General features: G+C 33.6%; 1 long non-coding RNA gene across 1 annotated transcript in view; it reads right to left on the reverse strand.

Annotated features, from left to right (window-relative positions):
• LOC137239490 (uncharacterized) overlaps nt 1-16,223 on the reverse strand; it is a 28,947-nt gene extending 12,724 nt beyond the window's left edge. The window contains exons 1-2 of the long non-coding RNA XR_010949396.1: nt 15,295-16,223; nt 2,170-2,277 (exon numbers count right to left, since the gene is read on the reverse strand). This is a non-coding gene — a long non-coding RNA (uncharacterized lncRNA). The remainder of the gene's footprint in view (nt 1-2,169; nt 2,278-15,294) is intronic.
• Nucleotides 16,224-22,817: the final 6,594 nt, after the last annotated feature.

Here is a 22,817-nt window from a genome sequence, read left to right on the forward strand (position 1 = left end):
CTGAGCTCGTCTTTGGACAGTTCAGAATTGCTGAGAAGACTTTCATATGTGGACTTGGTCTTCTTCCATAGTGCCCTTAGCTCCTCTTGCAGTAGTGCAAGGGTGTGCTTGTTCCGGGATTCGGCCGGGGTGGAGTTGAAATCTTGTTCAAACTGGGCTATGGAATCAGCCAATCTAATATAAGTCTCCATTGATTTTATTAATTTGAATATCTTGATTCTTTAAAGGGTTCGAGCTTGGAGGCAAAATACTTAGTGGCGTTGGTGTGTATCTAACCGCAGCAAAAATTACAAGTGTGTTTCGTTTTTTGAACGTAGCCCAGCTATCAATCCTGCTGTGACTGTGCTGTATGAGTAAAATCTAAAAAATACACGGATTTGAACTCCGATCGGATTGTATGTGTTAACACAGAAAGCAATCTTATGTGAATTTAGTGATAAGAAAAAATTTGAATCAGATGTAAATCTTGACGTGGTGTAATATGTGGCCAGTGATATGAACCACTTATAGAGATCCTCACGAGGATTATGTAAGCCACAGATAGAAATCCTTACGAGGATTTAATGTGTATACAGTGTTATAGATAGAAATCCTGACGAGGATTTAATGTGTATATAGTGATATGCAGCACAGATAGAAATCCTGAAAGGTTCTAGTGTGTACAAAATGATATCAAACACAGATAGAAATCCTGACGAGGATTTAATGTGTCTACAGTGATGTCCAATGCAGAGAAGAGAATTCGTCTGCAAATATTTAATGTGTCTAAAGGGTGTGTTGGACACAGATAGAAATATTTTCTGAAAACTTAGTGTGTCTAAAAAAGTTTAAAAAACGCAGATGTAATCCCGATGTGGATATGATGTGTAATCCTCGAGATTTGAAACACAAATAGAAATCCTTATATGGATTTAATGTGTTTAAAGGGTGAAATTTGACCCACAGATAGAAATCCCGCCGAGAATTTAATGTGTATACAAGTGAAAGTGAAACACAGATAGAAATCCTGACGAGGATTTAATGCGTATACAAAAGGTGTTATGTGAACGTTGATCAGTATCGCCGAGTAGCCAACCAGGGTATCTTTCCCAATATAAATAAGACAATAAATTTGTTTATCCAACTTAATGTGGAAAATTACACTTTTAATTATTTATTATAAAAAACGCTGAAAACATACAGCTAGGTAATATTAAACGATCAGTATAAAATTGTGTTTGTGACCAATTGTGATGAGCCACTAGTCACCCAACGCAGTGCTAATTTTTGGCTTTATGGTATTATTTCAGTTCGCAACTGATTAACAAACTGATTTCCGTTCAAAGATAACGCAATTGATTATATGTATATAATTCGGTGAAAAAATATTCTATATTAAATGCCCTCGAATTAATATGAATTAAGTGTATTCACAAATGAGCGATTTGCAACAATTCTGTGATTGATTGTCGCAATTAAGCAAAAATGACTACAAGCCACCCAACGAAGGTGAAATGTTTTTGAAAAAATTTTTCTGTGCTTGCAGAATATTATGACTGCGTGAATATTGTGGTATTTCTTTCCAAGTTCATCAACCAAGTGAGAGTGTATGTAGATTGTTGCCGAAAATCAACACAACCGAAGAGACTGTCTATAGAAACAGTGTGTGGTTGCACAGTGCAGTGATAATTTTGTTGCAAAAGGAGAAAAAAAATCCACTGACTGCCTGCCTTGAGTCGTGTCGGAAAAGTCTTACCACTGGTGGGGGACTTAGCCGATAATCAAAAGGCGCTAGGTGTGCGTTGTAACACAATGAACTTCCACTTGCTTTGACTCGCAAATGGGTATCACAAATTCACTCGATACGTTAGTTCGTATATAAAAAAAAATGTGTGCACCAAAATCAACCACTTACCTTACACAAGTTTTGGTAATGTATGTGATCTGATATGATGTTATGTGGACTGTTGATGTGATGTTATATGGACTGTTGATGCGATGTTATGTGGACTGTAGATGTGATGTTATTGTGATGATGTGATAAATGGACGTGATATCGTATGATGAGTTGATTCGTTCTTGCTGTGTGATGATTTTATGGCTGTATGTGTGTTGTGATGACCAGTTGGACTGTATGTGTTGCTCGTTCACTTGCTTCTTCTGGTTGATTTTAATTTGTAAATTTGATACCTTTTATAAATAATATCTAAGCTCTTAGGCTTTCCACATGTGCTGATTAATTTCTGATTTATTTGTGCTTCGATTTTATTCCTTCGATTTGACAATTAGGTCGCTTCGCTTTTATTTCGGGGAGATTGACCAAATGTTACGGCGGCAAGACCACAGATAGGGCGCGCTCGTAATAATGGTGGGGAGAGAAGAAAAGAAAATACACAAACGAATTCGTTATAAAAAAGTGAACAATAATATTTATTAAAATAAATGGAAATGCAAATTCAACGTTAGTCCACTTAATCACAATAAATGGAATTGGTTAGAAAAAGATACACAGCTATGTTTCTTGAAATAAGATTAAATACAAATGCAAAGTTAATCTACTTAATCACAATTCCATGAATTCGTTAGAAAATAAAATGAAAGTAAAAGCAATTGCAAAGATAATCCACTTACTCACATTCAATATTTCCGATGACGGAGGTGCAAAAATGAATTTTAGAATTTTTAATATAATTGAAAGACTTACCTTCGGTGGCTTGGCTGCTGGCGGTTTCTTAGACGTTCGCAAAAGAAGTGAAAGAGGTAAAAAACCTTTTGTTCGCGGTCACCGCCGAATCCTAGGCTTAACTATTATCCGGCGGGGTAAACGGTTATCGGTATAAACCGATATGTATAAATGAAAGATGTGGGGTAAAAGGACAACGAAAAGAAAAAGTTAAGTAATACGAGGGTGCACCGCCATATTTAGGCTTGTGGCCTAAACAGTTCAAATTCGCATCCGAAAACTTTTGGTACATTTTTGGTTGATTTGGTAAATTTTTTTCCTTCGTTTGGTACAAAATGAAAAAATTCATTTATCATCCCTAATCTGTAGTGTGTCTAATCACTCAACGTGATTTTGTTGTTGTTATCTTTTTTTTTTTGATGTAGTTAATTTTTTTTTGGTAATTGAATTAGTCAGTCCGCTAGAGTGCACAATTTTTTTGTATGGCCTACTTGTGTAGACTCACTAGTATTACCCTTCTTTCTTGAATCCCACGGCAATGGCTGAAACTCCGGGCTGGACAACGAGCAAGGTGCACACGGTGGGGTAACACTGAGAAGGTGGAGCTTTCTAAGCTACACAGGAGAGATCCATTACAAAAATGGCGTCCAAGTGTGGGGCCCACTGAACGTGGGAGCTCCGAAGTTGTACTTGATATTTATGTAAATTTTTTTTTACAAAGTTACTTATACCATTTTCACGGAATGCTGTAGTTGTTTAGTGCATCTACAATCGCTCTTGAAACTATATTGATGCTCGATTTACCTTCAGAGAATTACATTTTGTCTTATTGTATAATGGAATGCAGTATAAATATACACTTGTTGTGCGTTTTACTGACCGATACAGTATAGGTGAAAGGTTCATTAAAAAAACAAAAAAAAAAAAAAAACTTTGAACCAACGTTCGAGGTGTCAGATTTGTTGGAATCACGTCTGGGAATAATACGGAATATGACCACAAGTCGAATTTTTTTCTATTAAATTGTTTTTCTCCACACGCTATCCTTACCTTTACAATATTTATTTATGCCTTCTTACAACTTTACGAAACCTTTGGACAGAAGAGAAATACATATCTCTTTATATCTTTTGTGGATAGTAAACTAAAACAAAAATTATAAAAACAAATGAAATAAAATAAATAATTTTTTTTAAAGCTAGTGAAGATAAAAATCGTCAATATGTCTGTACGCTACAGCAACGAAAACTTGCCTAGAAATTCCGGTCAGTTTTATATACTCTATCAGGAATATATGAGGAAAAACTACGAAATTTTGCAAACCGCTTGTAGTCACTTATTTCACCGTGCGTGTCTAATAAATTGGCTTAAAAATTACCAAACTTTCCCACAGTGCAGAGCGACTTGCAGCTCTAAGCAATGTACAAACCCGAATACCTCCGTAATGGGTACCCGATTGAAAACTACGTCTCAAAGCGGAATGTCTACTAATGCAACCCAGGCAACTGTACCACAAACTGGTGGTCATCAACAGCAACAACAACAACAGCAGCAAAAAGAGATGCAACCTCCGCAGCAGCAAACATCTTCGGAACACAATACCGGTAATCCCTCAGCGACTGCAAATGCAGCAACTGCAAATGCAGCCCCAGCAAACACTGACCTTAATGAAAGCCGCATTCGAAACATAGTTACTGCTGTCGTATCTGCTAGGCAAGTTTCAGCATTAGAAGAGTTCGAAAGTAGGGTATTATTGAAGATAGGATTCAAAGCTCCTTAGCTAGCATTCTTAGTAGGTTTCATATAGATAACCCAAACAACAATGAGGCTAGCATTCCGCCTCAGCAACCCGATAATGTCAATTGGCCGCAGGATAGACCCAGTTTCTTAAATGAGCCCCTCTTACTTCCTAGGAACAATCATTTCAGACTAAGTGATATGTCTAGTGTGACTCACGCTGGCAAAATATCCGAACTTATTTCCAGCTGGGACTTCAAATTTGACGGATCAAATAAACTGACTGTAGAAAACTTTATTTACAGGATAGAATCCCAAGCTGTAGACACTCTAGCGGGAAATTTTAACTATTGTGTGAACATGCACAGATTCTCTTTACGAAGGAAGCGAAGGACTGGTATTGGCGCTATCGCAGATCAGCGTGTAAGGAGGAATCCCAAATTGTTGTGCAATGTCCTTTTTTTTCTTTTCGTCCTTTTCAACCTCAGCGAATAATTAAAAATTTTCCTTAATCGTTAAACCCTTCACATTTCGCTTTGTGTCATTTTAGTCTTCCAATAATAAGTATCACTAAAAATTCTTTGAACATTTTCTCGACCGTTAGCAACAACTGATGCATTCGACGCAAGTTTAAAAACTTAAAAATATATATGTACAAATTTTTATATGTCGCCCAGTAATTCCCCGAGATTATGCTAGGTGTTTCCCGGAAAAATTGCTTAGAAAAAAATATATTCATACCTAAGCAATGCGGGTACTCTCTGCTTAACAACAACTAACATTTGTCGGCTTATTATTGGGCTTGTAAACATAGCACAATGCAGTAACCTAATAATAATAGTTTAAGTACAGTAGAAATAGAAACCTAATATGCTAAATCAAGAGTATTTACTGTATAAATTCATCATATATATATAATTTTTTTATAGTTTGAGCTGGATCGGACTGGTTCACCAAAATTGGGTTCAATTGTACGTGGGTTGGGCACAGACATAGCAGTTGTTAGCAGCATGGTTTTTCTTGCGCAGTTCATCCTATCAATATGCATTGGTACCATAGTACGAATGTCCGGCACGACGACAGCGGTCGTAAGCACTGCAAGCTTTTTGAGCTTTTGTGGAGCAATAACAGCATCAAAAATCATGTATTTAGACTTGTAATTACTTTAAACTTTTTTATAATCTTGTTTACAGCATCTTTCAAAAATCAATAAAGCAAAACTCCAATTGCCAAAATAAAAAAAATAAAAACACCTTACAAAAGCCGAGATTAAATTTAACAGTTAATCAGAAAAGGTCGTCATTTTTTACGTATATGAACCGATTAACTTGGTCACTAAGAGATTTTCTCAGCGCAATACTAATTTTGGTGTTCTTTTAATATTCAACCGACACTCTATTTAACAGATAACCGGCCGATTCCCTTGGAATTGTTATCTTATATAACGCAAGAAAGTTATTCATACTGAAAGAAGAAATTCGTCAGCACCATATAGAAAAGATAGTGTACTGGGTTCCATACCGGCAAATCTATCATTTTTTTTCAAAAATTCCATTCTTTATTTTAAATAAACCAATGCACTAATTTAATGTATGTCCATTCCCTATTGCAAATAAATTCACTAACTTAAATACAGATAACTTCATTGTGAATAGTATCAATCATTGATTGCCAATATCCCATTACTGAAATTTACGAAGTGTCAAAATTTAGTAGAATGCAAGGAAAAAAATTGATAGAAAATGAAGAAGGTATCCGCTTCCGGTAAAAGCAAGGCTTTTATACAGGTTTTCAGCTGAAGACGCTCTCTTTTTCCTGTTCAAGACTCAGCGGTAAGATCATAAACGTGATCCAATTTTTTTTAGTCGGTACGGATTTTTGCCAACAGTCGGTACAGTTTTTAAAGTCGCGTTAATGTAAAGAAAAACTTTTCGAAAAGTCGCGTTAACCGTACACAAAAAAAAATTTTGTAAAATAATATAAAAAAAATAATAAAGAAAAGAAATCCGAGTACGAAAACATAAATGTAACTTTACACAATATTGTTGAGGTCGGGGAGCCAACCTTCATTTGGAACTGGAGAAGGGTATTGCAAGTTGCCCAGAGGACACGCATCCAGCAGCTAAGTGGTCATGGGAATTGGATTCCTGGTTTTTTATAGCGGATTTTTATACGATTAGCAAACTATACAAAATAGACATATGTAGATAGCAAATTTAAGACAGAAATTTGCTCAGAAACCACTAGAGAAAAATAGAAAGAAAATTATTAGTTTGCAAAAATTAACTTGAAGGGAAATAGGAATAAAGAAAGACAAAGCAATGTAAGAAGTTTTTTTTCTCTTAGAAAATATTTAATGTCCAAAAACTAACTAACTCTCATAGTATATGTACATATGTATAATAAACCTAGAGAAGAGGTACAGTTAGGCTCAAACTGAACTTCAAGTCGAGTTCAGCAGAAACTGAAAAATTTAGTATGTTCGGTAATGTAAAAATGTGCACATGCAGTGGAAAAGAAAAAAAAGAATTGAAATGACTACAAAAATTTAAAAAAGAAAGGAAAAAAAATGTAATAAGCAAAAATGCGGTTAATTAAAATTAAAGTTTAGATTAATTAAGTATTTGAAAGAAAAACAAAATCAAGTAAAGTACCGAGAAGTGTGAAATGTGAAAGAAGAAGAAAACTTCTTACAAAGTGCATAAGGTATATACACGTGGGATATATGTAGCTATCAGACCGCTTATACTACCCCCCCATTCTTAAGGTTTTAATATTTTTTTTGAATTTTCACTAGAAAATGAATGCAGTCTAAAGAAAAAAGGGTTATCATAAAGATAAGAGAGTTTTTTTCTGTTATATATGCGTGTCGTTCATTCATTTATACATATATACCTACAACCATATATATATATAATTTCCAAAGCCGTTCATCGATGTTGCAACGAGGGAAGCGCTTCACTTCGGAACTAGTACATAACAACGTGCGTATTTAAAAATTATATAAAACAGTTTTGCTTTTTAAATTAATATCTAAATTGTGTTCATCAAAACAAGTATAGCAGAAAACAGTAACGTAAAACAAAAAAAAGATAACTTTTATTGCAAGAAAATACATAATTATATACATACATATACCCAGCAAAAACTGCCTAACGCATTCACGTATACAAATGCAAAGTCTTCAGCTGTCATCTCCTCTACAACAAAAAAAAGTTTGTTCTGGCTATGGCGGAACTATACAAGGTGGTAGCACGGCGACAGCTGATTGTTCTTTTTTAATATGATTTGATACATCAACTTCCGGCGCATTACGATTTTGACATTAGTCCATCGATATACAAAAACAAAGTACATGGAAGTTTTATTTATGTTTGTTGGTATGTCACCATGCTACCACCTTGTATGGTTCCGCCATGGTTGTGGCGGAATGTCAGAGAGGGAAGGCGAGATATCATTTTTGCATTATTGTCTATTGTATGCATTCCCACTCATTTCTTTTGCTTTGTGACAGATAGCACGCGTCAAAAAATATTAATAATATTCAATTTAATTAAAAGTTTAGTGCACGTCTAAATATATTAAATGGGTCTGACGAAACAATACTTGGCTTATCGGCCTATAATAGATTTAATATACGTTTTAATATCATCAATAGTTGCCGATCTAATGTAAATTTTGGTGAATATACAATACAATTGAAAGCCGATATGTACTAGCCGCAGCTCCTGAAAATGTTGTTATTTGGAATTTGGGGTAAGTAAGAGGTGGACTGCAAATTATTTATGTAATTAAACTGAAACTGATTTTGCGTTTACTTTAGATTGGCTTTACGTGCATTGACGCTGCGATGAAATGGCATAGTGAGCGGTAGCCTTGATACGGAATTAATTGTGGTGGATATTGAAGAACAGGCGGGACGTCAACGTCTCATTGGTCATAATGCGCCCATAACGGACGCACATTTCTTACATTTTGCTGCAGAACAAAACATTATTGTTAGCTCTTCAAAGAACTATAAAGGACCCATATTTGGGATCCTGCGGGAACGTTCCGCACACACACTGCCACTAGTTTTCTTTTATTTAAAAGTTTCCTTTCTTTCCGTTTAGTTTTAATAATGAGAGGTTTATTTAATTTTCACAATATAGTTTTTATTCAACTTATAATTCGTTACACTTTGTTCTTTCTTCCCGTTAGGTCACTTAGATTTTTTTGTTTTCTTTTTATTTGTAAGACTAACTCGTGTAGTCAATTTGCCGGTTCACTTCAAACTAAAAACTGCCGCTAACGCAACTTTGCGGCTTGGCATATTTTCCTTACGTTGCTTAGCAACGAAATTAATTATGGCGTCGAAAAAAATCATGGCGTTGAGCAACGGCAGTTTCAGCCAATCAGAAACTCTCCGAGTTGCTCGACTCTAACAATTTTAGTGATGCCAAGAGCATCTGATGTATGGTTGCATCTTGCACATTTCTAAAGAGGGTTGCCATCTACAATTTATTTTAATGCAATTTACTATGGCACTACATCAGCCCCCTTTAGAAAAGAAGTATTTGGTGAGATTAGTAATTAATCTTGCCACATTCTTCTTTAGGCTTTAATATGTTGTTGTAATGTTATGAACGAAGGAGTTTGCTAATGCTAGGGTGTTCTAACCCGGGACTCATTCGTTCATCACAGTGCAACTTCTAAAAAGATGATGAAAAATGAAAAGAAAATTTTTAATAAATTGAAATATATAAAAGTTAGTTTGAAATATTTCTTTTAATGTTTGAAGTAAACCGGTGTTTTTTTTCTTCGTATTGTAAAATCTACCTAATTAAATGTATATTTATTTGTTACATTTTTTTGCCTTCATTGGCGGATTTTTAAAATATATTTATATCTAAAGATGATTAGTAATAGGCTATTAAATTAATTAATTTTTTGTACTCGATTTTTGTGTACAATTTTTTCGTTTTCTTTACTTATCTCACAAATTGTTACATTTGGCCCATCAATATTCTTTACTATGTAGGGACCTTGATATATATTTTTATGTTTATTCCTAGGTTCTGTTTCTACTAATTCTTTATCATTAATTTTAATTTCTAAAGGCTTAGCTGTTTTATCGTATAAGTCTTTATTTCTAATCTTATGCTTATTAATCAAATTTTTTGCCATTTTATGCGATGTTTGCATTCCTGCGATGGTTGCATTCCTAAACTTAAGCTCTTTTGCGTAGTTTTCTACGTTATAGATCGGATCAATTTGCTCTTTTTTCAGTTCATGTGGCATTGTAGTTTTTCTGCCAAATATTAATTCAAACGGAGTAAATTTATTATCAAAAACCGAACTACTTGTAGTATTGTGTAAAAATGTAAAGTATTTTAAATATGTATCCCAATCTGAATACGTTTCGATTAGGTATGCACGCAAGTATTCGTTAAAGACTCTATGATTTCTTTCAACAGTACCAACAATTTCGTGATGGTAGGCTGTTGAGAAATCATGATCAATCTTTAAAAGTTTTGTCAATTCAGAGAATAATTCGTTTTTATATTCCGTTCCTTAATCGGATCTAATAGCTTTCATTGTACCATATGTTAATATAAAGGTTTCAAAGATAGCGCAAGCAATAGTTTTTGCTGATTTATCTGGTACAGCTACTGTTACCAGGTATTTAGAAAAGTCACAAATCATAGTAACAGCGAACTTGTTACCATATTTGGATTCCGGAAGTGGACCTATTGTATCGACAATTACTATGTCAAAGGGTTTGCAGGGGGTTGGAGTCAAAACAAGATTTTCCTTTGTTTTTGGTTTTGCTTTATTTAAAAGGCATTTATTGCAATTTTTAACAAATTTCGCAATGTCTCTTGTCATATTTTTCCAATAGTATTTTCTTCTTAATTTGGAATATAATCGTTTTATACCGCAATTACCGCCTAACAAAGGGTCCTCATGATAAATTGTCATAAGTTTTTGTTTTTGCTCTGTTTCTGTTACAGTTTCTACAGGGTCTGTTAATATTATTTGTAATGATTTTAAAATTTTATTACCGCTGATTTTAAAATTTGTAATTGAAAATTCTTTGAAAAATATATAATTTTTTGGCCATTCTAACTGCTTAATATTGTGACTGCCGGCTGCTTTTTCAAGCCTCGAAAATAACTCATCTAAATTTGTTTTTCCGTTAGCATTCACAAAATTAAGTAAATTTAGTTTTTTATGTTTTAAATGCGCATAAATTTGTATATTAGAGATCTCATTATTTTTATTAAATTGTATAGTCGACTTTATTCGCGGTATCTTTTTTGAAAAATTGTATGAAAATTTGTCATAAACTTGTACTTTAGGCGTTTCGCAAAAAGTATCAGTAAAATTATCGCCTTTATTTTGTAATTCCTTTTGTTTGGTTTGTGATCGCGTTTGGATTGCTAAAACATGCTTTGTATATTCTTTTATTTCGTCTATACTAATGCGTGAAAGAGCACCAGCCACAACGTTGGATTTTCGTTTTATATATTCAATCGTAAATTTATATTCTGACAGTTCTAATCGAATTCTAGAAAGTTTAGACGAAGGGTCTTTCATGTTAAAAAGATAAACTAGTGGTCTATGATCGGATTTTACTGTGAAATTTGTACCGTAAACATATGGACGAAAATGCTTTATAGCGAAATATATTGCTAGGAGTTCTAATTCGATAATTGCTTTTTTCTGTTCTGCTTTATTAAAAGATTTTGACGCGAAACAAATTGGTAAATCGTTATCACCTTGCTTTTGGCTTAATATAGCACCACACCCACTCTTAGAAGCATCTACTGTAATTATAAATTATTTTGTAAAGTCAGGGTATTGTAGTAGTTGGGGAGACATTAATGCTAGTTTTAGTTTTTCGAAAGCGTTTTCGCACGCTTCGTCCCAAACAAATTCAACTTTTTTCCTATTTAAACGATTTAAAGGCGCTGCCAGTGACGCAAAATTCGGTATAAATCGCCTGTAATAATTTGCAAATGCGACAAATCGCCTAACCGCATCTTTGTCTTTTGGCTTAGTATACCTTTTTATAGCGTCTATTTTTGAATCGTCTGGTAGCAAACCTTTTGACGTACATTTATGGCCTAGAAAAGTTACTTCGGAACGAAGGAAATTGCACTTGTTTGGATTCAGCTTTAAATTAAACTTTCTACAGGTTTCGAAAACTTTTTCTAAATTTTTAAGGTGGTGTGTCTCACTACAACCAATGACGATAACGTCGTCAATATACATAGAAGCCTGATTTGGCGAAATACCTGAAAATGCTATTGACATCATACGAAAAATGAGTTTGGTGCAATATTTAACCCGAAAGGTAAAACTTTCCAACGAAAAGCTCCTCGATCTGTACTGAAAGAAGTTACATCTCTAGATTTAGGGTGAAGGGGTATTTGGTGAAAACCAGAAAAAAGATCTAGAGTTGAAAAGTATTTGGCTCTGCCAAGATTGTCGAGTATGTCATCAACGCGTGCTAGTCGAAATTTTTCGGCTATAAGCTTTTTATTGACTGCTCTGAAATCTATGCACATGCGATACGATTTTTTGCCTGTTGGATCTTTTTTCGGTACCAAAATTAAGGACTGTTATAATTTGATAAACTAGGCTCGATTAAATCATTCTGTAATAGGTTTTCGACTTGTTTATTGATTTCTTCGCGTTGTGTGTATGGCAAACGGTAATTTTTAATATAGACAGGGGTTTTGTCAGTTAATCTAAGTTTTTGTTCGTAGAAATTATTAAGCGTCATTAATTCGGTTTTTAACGCAAAAATATCAGAATATTTCAAACATAAATCAAGTAATTTCTTTTTATCGTAAGAAGGCATTTGTTTTGCCAAAATTGATTTAAGCTTTTCTATACGTTTTGAATCGATAGGTGTTTCATTTATTCGATAGACATTGAAGTTTTTAATGTCTTCAGTTTGAATATTGAAATCTTTTACGTACTTGACCTCGTCGGTGGTGTTGATAACTTTTATTATTTGATTTTTTGTATCAACGATACATTTTGCTGTGAAAACACCGTTACAAAGTTCCTGAGTATCAACAAAAACTGAACTTGTCGAATTTTTCAAACTAAAAACACGAAAAACTTCGCATCTTGGTGGAATTACAAGAGTATTTGTTGAAGTGCTATGCAAAATTGAAATAATTACCTTTTCTGTCCCTTGTCCGAATGTAATTGTGTCATTAGCATAATTGATTATGCATTTGTTCGTTTTTAGAAAATCTTTCCCTATTATACCGTCCGAAGGAATATTAAAGTTGTCATTGACAACATGAAGAGTCAGGGCAAACAATTTATTTGATGGGATTATACTTGTATTAACTGTTCCTAGTGTCGTTACCGTGTCTGTTGTTACGCCTGTTATATTTATTACGTTACTATCGTCTACTTCTACATCGTTTGCCGAACTGGAAATTTTTATTAATGAAATGTCTGCCTGTGAATCTACTAGAAAAGAACATATTTTATGTGAATCGCTACAAGCGACTTCGACGAAATCGGAAAAATTTAAATTTAGACAATATATTGACTAAGAAGTATTTAGTCCAATTGCCCTGCTCCCTCAGTGTTCGCGCCTGAGGGGCTCCGGCATTGAAAGAACGAACATTGGCTGAATTTCTAGAATTTGAACCCTGATTATTGGAATTTCTGTTATTTCCGGACCGATTATTATAGTTATTGTTGGAATTGCTATTGCCTCTATTGTAATTGCGATTATTGCCTCTGTTATAATTGTTATTTCGAAAATTTGTATTATTGTGTTGCCTATTTGCGTTATTGTCAAATCGAAAATTACTATTGTTGTTGTATCTGAAATTACTGTTACCTCTACAATTTCCACGGAAATTACTATATCTTATCGGATGTGACCGAAACGCTAACACTTGCCGCTCTTTAACTTCCTGTTCTCGCTCCATAATCATTTTCGCTACTACGTCCTTTGAATCTTTGAAGGTTGTTGGCGCAAGGATTGATTTCACCATATCTGACCTACTATTTAATCTACAAACGCTAATGGTTTGTTCAACTGCTATCTCATGGGCTTTTGCCTTCGTCATACCTTCAATGATTAGACAGCGCTCTAACGAGTCAGAAAGCTTTTCTACCTGCTTTGAAAATTCTGAAAAATTGTTATTGGTTACTCTTAAGGCTGCAATTTTTCCCGCGACAACTTTCGAGTTGTCTGGCCTAATTTCACTACATAGCGCTTCTTTAATTTGGCTGACTGATTCTATATGCGTTGGTAGTGCTTCGCGAGCTTTGCCTTCGAGCTTGGATTTTAAAAATGCAATAAAAGTAGGAGTTATATTTTCGTTAGAGAATACTTCCATTAATTCAACTTTATTTATAAATGAGCCAAGTGCTAACAGGTCTCCACTGTAGTTGTCTCGCATAATCGAGGCACAAGTATTAATAAACGATTTTTTCTCCTCGATTGTGGCCATGGTTGTAACGTTAAGAACCGGAGTTAGAATAGAAAACCTAGAATTTGGAATTACAGGTTGATCAGCAAATCCTACTCAGGGATAATTTATAATTATGTTCACTTGTTAAGATATCAGTTGACGATGCACTTCAAGATGAATCAGAATATGAATTATTGGAATCTATATCTTGCTCTGAGTTTTCGGAATCTAAATTTTGCTCTGAATTTTTGGAACTTGAACTCGGATGGGAATCTTTAGAAACAACCTTCCCGCTTCTTAGGTCCATACGCGTTGAAACGAATAGACAAAATATTAAAATTTTTGTTGCAAGATATGTGGGATTTGTTTATGAAGATTGAATAGAAATTGAATTTAAAGGAAATTAAATTGGAACGGGTTGAGTTGAGCTCAAAAGAAAATTATGAAAGTATTCTTAAAGGGAATTTATGAAAATATTTTAAATGAAATTTGTGAAAGTATGTATTTTTGAAATCTTTTAGATTTTAGTTATAATTATACAATTGGTTAGCGAATACTTATAGCAAAAAAACTTTAGTTAGTGAATTTTATTGAAATACTAATGTTAGTGATTAGTTAATGAAAAGAAAGATTAAAAAATATTTACTTTACGCTTTTGTTGTCCGCAAATCCAAATCCAATGATTGGAATTAGCTGAAAAATTTTCATGCAAAACGGAAGTGGGAATTGGAATTCACATGCAATTTAAAAGATGTTGAATATATTTATTGAAATGTAAGGATTTTTAATTGTACAGAAAGTGAAAAAAATTTTGAATCTGAAATGTATGGCAAAATTATAATTTTATTTGAATTTAAATGCAAAGATTATATAATGGCAAATATTTTTGTACAGGCTTTAAACGGACGCACCGCTTTTATCAAAATTGTCTTGTTTTTATTTTTATAGATACGGGCGCACCGCATCTTTCCCAAATTGTATTATAAATGTCCTCGGACGCACCGGGGTTTAAAAAAATGTATATCATATTTTTACGCGGGCGCACCGCTTACGAAAAGTAAACAAAATTTTTTTTTTTTTTTTTGTGTTTCTAATTTTTTGATGGAGCCCACTGTAGGGCAGAGTGGGACTAAAACTAGAAGCAATTAATAAAAAATGTTTTTCTGTTTTTGTCCGACCCTGTCCCACAGTGCCTACCTGAAACCTTACGCATATACCTATGTATGTGTATTTTACTAAATTTGATGGATGTATTGTATGTATGTATTTATTAATCAAAATAAATTTTTTTTTCTCTTTTTTTTTTAGTTAATATAATAGAAAATGGTATGAAAATTGGATTTGTAACGTATTGAAAAAAAGTAGTTTTAAGTAGTTTTTATAAAATGAGTTTAAATAGTATAAAAGTGAGTATAATAATTAAGAAAAAATTCTATACCAAATGCCTCTGCGTTTTACCGTTTGCTGTTTTTCTGCTGCGTTTGGTATACTGCTGCTGCGCTTGCTGTTCTGCTGCTGCCACCTGGTATTCTGCCGCTGCACTTGCTGTTCCTGATGGCGTCACTAGCCTTCTGCTATTCGGTTTTTCGATGTATGGTGGTTTGCCGTTATGACGGTGGCGTGGCTAGTGCCGTTTTTCCACTAGTTTTTTGGTACAGTTTCAATTTTTTGATTTTATATTTCAAAATTTCATTTTTTCCAGTTTTTTCTAATTTCTTTTATTATTTCTGCTGCCGATAAGTTTGTTGTTTTATAAGCTTTGAATTTTCGTATTATTTCCGATTTTTATTAAGTCTTGGTATTACGTGTATATGTATATTTTACCAACCGATTTTTTTTCTACCACTTGCCACGACCAACAAAAAATCCACCACCACTGCCTTATTTGTTGATTTCGTAAAGTTTTTTTCTTTTACAGTTTCAAATTGTGGGTTTTTGTTAATTTTTACATATTTTTGGTTTTTAATGATTTTAAATTTTTTTGTAAATTTTCCTCAGTTTTATATATTTTTGTTTGTAATGATTTTAAGTATTATAATTTTGTGAAAAGGTTTTTGAAATTTTTGTATTTTAGTTGTAGATTTTCCAAATTTTTAAAATTTTTTTTGTAGTGGTTTTTAGTCTTTTGTACTTTTTTTGTAATTTTTGATTTTATATATTTGTAGAATTTTAAACTTGTATTTCATGTAGATTTTTTAAATTTTTTTGTATCTTTTTTTCAAATTTTTATATTTTTTTTGTAATAGTTTTTAATGTTTTATATTTTTTTTGTAAGAATTTTTAAATGTTTTGTATTTTTTGTAAATGGCTTTAAATTTTTGTAGTTTTTTTTTTGTAGATTTTTGATGTTTTTTTAAATTTTTTTTTGTAAATTTTTTTTTTTGTAGTAGGTTTTTAACTTTTATATTTTTTGTAATTTTTTTGTAGATTATTCATTTTTCCATTATTTTTTTAAATTTTGTGCAGGGCTTCTCTTTTTTACTTTGAGCACCCACGCCTGTTGGGAGGCTTGCCTCCTTTCGGCCACACACGGTTTTTACAGGGCTTCGGCCCACGGTCGCCATATAAAGGACCCATATTTGGGATCCTGCGGGAACGTTCCGCACACACACTGCCACTAGTTTTCTTTTATTTAAAAGTTTCCTTTCTTTCCGTTTATTTTTAATAATGAGAGGTTTATTTAATTTTCACAATATAGTTTTTATTCAACTTATAATTCGTTACACTTTGTTCTTTCTTCCCGTTAGGTCACTTAGATTTTTTTTGTTTTCTTTTTATTTGTAAGACTAACTCGTGTAGTCAATTTGCCGGTTCACTTCAAACTAAAAACTGCCGCTAACGCAACTCTGCGGCTTGGCATATTTTCCTTACGTTGCTTAGCAACGAAATTAATTATGGCGTCGAAATAAATCATGGCGTTGAGCAACGGCAGTTTCAGCCAATCAGAAACTCTCCGAGTTGCTCGACTCTAACAATTTTTTGCACATTTCTAAAGAGGGTTGCCATCTACAATTTATTTTAATGCAATTTACTATGGCACTACAGAACACTCAGATAAAATTTTGGAATTTAGAAACGCAAACTTCAAAACTATTGTAGACAACCAACAGAATTTTGGGCATTAGCATTGGTGGATAAATTTATGATTGCCGGTTGATAAATTTTAAACTTATTTAATTTTAACATAATATTAAATTTTGTGTTAATTTTTTAATTCATTTTAATAAAAATTTTATTAAAAAAAGTTTAGTGTTATTTTGTTCGTTATAGATGCGTTAGGACTATGGGATAAATACAACAGCTAGATAATATGATATTTATGCAATAACGCTAACGCATAGATTTATGACATTCGTTGCTGTATAAATCATGTTATATATGGCATATGAATAGCATATTGAAAAGAGAAAAATATATGAAAGCTTAATAGCAGAATTTAGTGAATATAAAAGAGAAGGCTGCTCACATGTATAGAAAAATATACGTGAGGATTTGTCACTCTGTCTTAACAAACTGATGTAAACTTTTTGAATTTCTCACGCATAGTTTTTGTAGCACTATGGATAATTTAATGCATTATATAACAAGTAGCGTTCTAACTGGGTATGTTGCCTACATACATATATGTTTGCAGTTTTACATGCTTATATACTTGTTTTATTAACATTATTTAATGAAAAAAATTTTGGTTGTAAAATATTGCCACGATTGAAAATCAATTTTTTTTGCACCATAATATACATAACTTTCTGTATGCGCATGAACATACACATGTACATAGTTACATAAGCAAGTGTCTTTTGACCGCCGCTCTGAATAGCATAAGCTAGAGCGAGCGAAGAGTAGCTTAAATTGTTGGGGAGAGCCTTTTCTTTTGGCAATATGCATTTTGCGAGCGAAGAGTAGCTTAAATTGTAGGGGAGAGCCTTTTCTTTTGGCAATATGCATTTGGCTTCCTCTCTCTAATTCCGAAAATTCATTTTAATAACTTTTGTTTGTGTTGATTTGAAGTTTCTACTTCTTTCATATTGAGGTAAAATTAGAAGTCAAGTATAACAACAAAAACATATGCATGTAGATATAAGGTCAATTACAATTTTTGAATATATGTACGTTATCTGTGGAAATAAACGAATTTTTGTATTGATCAGAGGAAAATGATCGTTTAAGTTTTTTTCTATCTCTGTCTGAACCCGGAGGTAACGTAAGTTGTAGGAAGGCGGGGCTTTCACCCATTTTTAAAATTTCCCCACAGAAATGTAAGCCAATGATAAGGAGGGCAAAGGGGCAGTTTCACCATCTAAAGCTGCCAGGATTGTAAATGGTAAGGATCTGTAGCAGTGATGATAATCATGGTACATTTGTACTTTTTTGTGGTACATTTCGCTTCCCGAAAGTACGTTGGTACTACATTGACATATTTGGTACATTTTTGTAAAACACCGCCCTACACTTCAAGTCATTTGCAAAGCAGCTCTGAATGTACAAAAAAATGTAAAATGTTTCGAAGAAAATATATAGATAGTTAAGTTGTTTTGTTGGATCATTTAAATATGCTTATGAAAAATAGCATAACTGGCTCTAAAATTGTGAACAAATTTTACATCAACAAAATTAAAGCACAGAAAATAATAACTGAAATAACAGGGCCAGAAAATTATAAATCCGTAATTGCATTTTGTCAGAAGAATTATTACTCTCTAATAATAGATGAAACGACTGATATATGTATATCAAAAAATTTGGCAGTTTCGATTCGAATTTTTTATAAAAAGTACATTGATAGATTTTAAGATTTCATACCATTGACCGATAGTAGCACGGAGGGTATTTTTAATGCCATTATTCAATTTTTGAAAGACAATTCAATACCACTTGAAAAAATGATTGGTTTCACTGCCGACATTGCTCGGTTAGGATGGGAGCAAAAAGCGGAGTGCAAGCAATGCTGAACAAAGTTGTTCCACATCTGCATGTTAATGGATGCCTTTGTCACATTTTAAATCTAGCTTCAATGGCCGCTTGTAATGTATTTCCCAACAAAATTGATACATTTTTAAAAGAAGTAAACTATCATTTTTGGATAAACTCCTGTTAGGACGGCAGACTTTCAGAGTTTTCAAGAACATTTCGGTACAGAAATGCATGTTATACTAAAGTACGCCCCCACAAGGTGTCTTTCTGGACAAGCAGTCATAGATACAATTCTTGAGCAATGGGATACCCCCAGGTATTATTTAAAACTTTCCGTATTTGAAAATAAAAGCAGTAATCAAAATATTAATCTTATATCTGAAAATTTTCAAAGTACTTTTTATAAAGTAGGTATATTTTACATTTCTTTCTTATATATTAAATGAAATAAATAATGTGAATATAGAAATTCAGCCTGAAGATATTCGCATACGTTTACTTATTACCAAATTAAAAATTTTATAAAAAAAACCTTATTTAGACTCCAGTCCCATTTGGATGTTAAATATTGATTCAGACGAAAATCACTTAACCCCAGATGAACTTTACTGCGGTGTTAATGTGGATATTATTCTATCAAACAACCTTTTCGAAAAAGATGACGTACACATATTTAAGAGCTGTGATAAACAATTTTATATAAAATTTTGTAGTACCTTAGTATAGAATGTAAATTTAAATGATAAAACTTTGTTGTGGGCTGCAAAGCTTTCACCATAAAGTTTTTTAAGCGGCGAAACAAATAGTATTGTGCCTTTAGTTATCGACTTGTTTCCGAAATCTGAATTTGATGAAATAGAGAAAATTTATTCCGAATTTAGAGCTTTAGCAGAGAATTAGAGCCTTAAAAATTCAAGAATTTAAATATATGCAGCTTTTGGGCAGAATTAAGATCAGTTAAAAATGAATTAAACGCACAAATGTTTTCTAATATTTATAGAATAGTTCAAGGCGTATTGGCGATACCACATTCATCCACAAACGTAGAAAGGATATTTTTTATACAAAATTTAATAAAAACTAAGGGCAGAAATATATTTCAAATAAACGCAGTTTCGAATTTAATAAAAACTAAAGACTCGATGAAATCAGCTAACAGTAGTTGTCATAATATAGATACGAAAAAAAGCTTTTTGTCAACTGAGGTATTTAAAGAACTCAAAGAGTTTCCTGACTAAAAACAGTTTTTGGATAAAGAAGCAGAATATAACTCTAGTTTGGTTCAAATTCGCATCCGAAAACTTTTGGTACATTTTTGGTTGATTTGGTAAATTTTTTTCCTTCGTTTGGTACAAAATGAAAAAATTCATTTATCATCCCTAATCTGTAGTGTGTCTAATCACTCAACGTGATTTTGTTGTTGTTATCTTTTTTTTTTTTTGATGTAGTTAATTTTTTTTTGGTAATTGAATTAGTCATCCGTTAGAGTGAACAATTTTTTTTGTATGGCCTACTTGGTTAGACTCACTAGTGTTACCCTTCTTTCTTGAATCCCACGGTAATGGCTGAAACTCCGGGCTGACAACGAGCAAGGTGCACACGGTGGGGTAACACTGAGAAGGTGGAGCTTTCTAAGCTACACAGGAGAGATCCATTACAAAAATGGCGTCCAAGTGTGGGGCCCACTGAACGTGGGAGCTCCGAAGTTTTACTTGATATTTATGTAAATTTTTTTTACAAAGTTACTTATACCATTTTCACGGAATGCTGTAGTTGTTTAGTGCATCTACAATCGCTCTTGAAACTATATTGATGCTCGATTTACCTTCAGAGAATTACATTTTGTCTTATTGTATAATGGAATGCAGTATAAATATACACTTGTTGTGCGTTTTACTGACCGATACAGTATAGGTGACAGAAGAGAAATACATATCTTTTTATATCTTTTGTGGAGAGTAAACTAAAACAAAAATTATAAAAACAAATGAAATAAAATAAATAATTTTTTTTAAAGCTAGTGAAGATAAAAATCGTCAATATGTCTGTACGCTACAGCAACGAAAACTTGCCTAGAAATTCCGGTCAGTTTTATATACTCTATCAGGAATATATAAGGAAAAACTACGAAATTTTGCAAACCGCTTGTAGTCACTTATTTCACCGTGCGTGTCTAATAAATTGGCTTAAAAATAACCAAACTTGCCCACAGTGCAGAGCGACTTGCAGCTCTAAGCAATGTACAAACCCGAATACTTCCGTAATGGGTACCCGATTGAAAACTACGTCTCAAAGCGGAATGTCTACTAATGCAACCGAGGCAACTGTACCACAAACTGGTGGTCATCAACAGCAACAACAACAACAGCAGCAAAAAGAGATGCAACCTCCGCAGCAGCAAACATCTTCGGAACACAATACCGGTAATCTCTCAGCGACTGCAAATGCAGCAACTGCAAATGCAGCCCCAGCAAACACTGACCTTAATGAAAGCCGCATTCGAAGCATAGTTACTGCTGTCGTATCTGCTAGGCAAGTTTCAGCATTAGAAGAGTTCGAAAGTAGGGTTTTATTGAAGATAGGATTCAAAGCTCCTTAGCTAGCATTCTTAGTAGGTTTCATATAGATAACCCAAACAACAATGAGGCTAGCATTCCGCCTCAGCAACCCGATAATGTCAATTGGCCGCAGGATAGACCTAGTTTCTTAAATGAGCCCCTCTTACTTCCTAGGAACAATCATTTCAGACTAAGTGATATGTCTAGTGTGACTCACGCTGGCAAAATATCCCAACTTATTTCCAGCTGGGACATCAAATTTGACGGATCAAATAAACTGACTGTAGAAAACTTTATTTACAGGATAGAATCCCAAGCTGTAGACACTCTAGCGGGAAATTTTAACTATTGTGTGAACATGCACAGATTCTCTTTACGAAGGAAGCGAAGGACTGGTATTGGCGCTATCGCAGATCAGTCCAACGTGTTACTTGGCCAGGTTTATGTGAGGCCCTAAGATTAAATCTCGAGGAACATAGAACCGATACTGATATCAAAGAAGCGATGCGAGCTAGGAGACAAGGTAATACAGAAAGTTTTGACGAATACAAAACCGCGGTATTAAAGATAGCTGAAAGCCTAAAGAACCCAATTAGTGAACTGGAATTGGTAGAGATATTACAAATAGGACTGTGTCTTAGGGTCAGACAACAGCTTTTGTATGTGACTGTTAACTCAGTTGTACAACTACAAATGTTTTGCTTAAAAGGAGAAGCGCTTTTGCAGGAAATTTTCAAAAATAATTCATCTAATCAAACCCAAGCTATTTCTAAACCAAATTTTAGCAAAAAACAAGTAAGCGAAGAAGAATTCGAAGAAGATTTGGATGGCAGTGATGCGATACCTCCTGCTGCAGGTGCTAACGAATTGGCAGCTGTAAGAAAAACAACAGGCCACATGTATTTCGACTGCGTCGCAGCACGTACCATATTTTGCTACGGCTGTGGACTTGTTGGAGTTTATAAACCAAATTGTAAAGCTTGTAGTCCGAAAAACTCGAATGTGAGCGAAGGCTTCATGACGAACCTTCGCAAGGACAAATAAAAATGCATCTGAATGAAGATAATAAAAATAGGGAGTGACTACACGTGACTGGATAAGAGTCTACCCAAAAAGTATTTAAAATAATACCATATAATGAACGTCTTAGAATTTATAAAGAAAAGCGCAATGAGATTTTAGGCAGTAAGGTTAGGAGTGATACAAAATGATCTGCTTTTCGTATGAGTGATTTTTGGCGGAAAGTTAAAACCAATCGTAAAAATGTTAGTAACCTTGTCTATTCAATTACTAATAAAAAAAAATGATCTTAGGCCACACGCAGTAGTAGTTATTGAAGGTAGGAGACTTCTGGGATTGTTAGACAGTGGAGCGCAGGTGTCTTGTTTAGGTAATAACTTAGCTAAGCACATCTGTGATCAGCACAAATTGTCTACACACGCTGCTACGATAAGTACGGCAGATGGTCGAAATCAAATAGTATATGGCACGATTTTACTTCCGGTAACG

The sequence above is a fragment of the Eurosta solidaginis genome, chromosome 1 (assembly GCF_040869045.1).
Source record: "Eurosta solidaginis isolate ZX-2024a chromosome 1, ASM4086904v1, whole genome shotgun sequence".
Taxonomy (NCBI): Eukaryota; Metazoa; Arthropoda; class Insecta; order Diptera; family Tephritidae; genus Eurosta; species Eurosta solidaginis.